Source organism: Sapajus apella, unplaced genomic scaffold (assembly GCF_009761245.1).
Source record: "Sapajus apella isolate SASKATOON/1434 unplaced genomic scaffold, GSC_monkey_1.0 scaffold56, whole genome shotgun sequence".
NCBI lineage: Eukaryota > Metazoa > Chordata > Mammalia > Primates > Cebidae > Sapajus > Sapajus apella.
Genome location: NW_022436996.1, coordinates 8,835,686 through 8,837,727, shown reverse-complemented (window position 1 = coordinate 8,837,727; position 2,042 = coordinate 8,835,686).

Here is a 2,042-nt window from a genome sequence, read left to right as displayed (position 1 = left end):
CAGGCTGGTCTTGAACTCCTGACCTCAGGTGATCCACCCACCTTGGCCTCCCAAAGTGCTGGGATTACAGGCATGAGCCACTGCGCCCGGCCACTTTCTATTAGATTAATGAAGCTCTCTTCATTAAAATCTTCTCCCTCTGCTAGGCACCATTCTACTTCTATTCATCTAGCAGTTTTAATGAACATTTTAAACATGTATGTTTGACTCACAAAGTCTATATGTAATTGATATCTCTGCCTTTTTCTTGAAATCCCAAGGACCATAGAATGCTTTCATTTTAATCATACTCCATCCACCTTACATGTGATTGTTTCCTAGTAGTTTAGTTCCCTTTTTTTGTATCCCTCAAATTTGTGTTGTTTAAAAAGTCAATTCATGTTAAGATTTACCCACATTTACTGATTCTTTTTTCTCACCATTGTTTCTTCTTATATCCTTCTCTTACTGAATTTATCTACTGGATTCAAGTTTCTTCTTCCCAAAAGATAGTCCTTAATAGTTTTTTTTTTTTTTTTTTTCAGTGAGGGAATATGAATGGAATATCTCAGTTTTTATTTTCTGAAAACATCTTTATTTGGTTTTGCTGTTGTATGATAGTTGATCAGGGTATAAAATCTTCATTGACAGTTATTTTCCCTTACCACTTTATAGAGGTTAGTCCATTGTCTTCTGACTTCCATTTTTACAATAGAATAGTCTATTGTCAATCTAATAGTTTTCCTTGGAAGCCAATCTGGTTTTTTCCTCTGGTTGTTTTCAGGATTTCCTCTTAGTTTTTGGTGTTTAATAGTTTTATCAGGCCAGGCGCGGTGGCTCACGCCTGTAATCCCAGCACTTTGGGAGGCCGAGGCGGGTGGATCACGAGGTCAAGAGATCGAGACCATCCTGGTCAACACGGTGAAACCCCATCTCTACTAAAAATACAAAAAATTAGCTGGGCATGGTGGCGCGTACCTGTAATCTCAGCTACTCAGGAGGCTGAGGCAGGAGAATTGCCTGAACCCAGGAGGCGGAGGTTGCGGTGAGCCGAGATAGCGCCATTGCACTCCAGCCTGGGTAACAAGAGCGAAACTCTGTCTCAAAAAAAAAAAAAATAGTTTTATCACAATATTTTTACATGTGACTTTACCTTTTGTTGACGAAAATAGTCAAACTATAAAATATTTGAAGATTTTTTTTCTAAGCCAAATACGAGTGACCAAGGAAAAAAAAAAAAAAAAAAGAGTGACCAGGGGCCCGTGACACAGCCCCAGGGAATTCAAAGTGGCTGGGCTACAGCTTGGTTTTTTATATACGGAGACACAAGAAATCAATCAATACATGTAAGATATACATTGGTTTGGTCTGGAAAGGCAGGAAAACTGGAAGCAGGGCCTTCTAGGACATAGGTGGATTCAGAGATTTTCTGATTGGCAATTGGCTGAAAGAGTTATTATTTAAAGACCTGGAATCAATAAGAAGGAATGTCTGGGTTAAGATAAGGGGTTGTGGAGACCAAGATTTTGTCATGCAGATGAAACCTCCAGGTAGCAGGCTTCGGAGCTCTTATCAGACCTAAAAAGATGCCAGACTCTTAGTTAATTCTCTTCTGGAGTCAGGGAAAAGACCTGGAAAGAAACATGGATTTTCTATAGAATGTAGATTTTCCCCCGAAGAGACAGCTTGGGAGGACCATTTCAAAATACGTCAAAGAAATATGTTTTGGAATAAAATACTAGAGTCAGGCTAGAATTTGGTGTCTTATTGCTATAAAAAGTCTTTTCTGGCAGTCTTAATATCTCTGTTTTAGTGTTAATGCTGGTCAGCTGTGCCTGAATTCCAAAAGGAGGAGGGTATAATGAGGCATGTGTAACCCCTGTTTCCCATCATGGCCTGAACTAGTTTTTCAGGTTAGCTTTGGAATGCCCTTGGCCGAGAGAAGGGTCCATCAGTCAGTTGGGGAGCTTAGAACTTTATTTTTGATTTGCATTCTATGTACCTTATTTAGGACTTATGCCTCTTAAATTTGAGGATTTCTATCTTTCATCAATTTTTAAAAA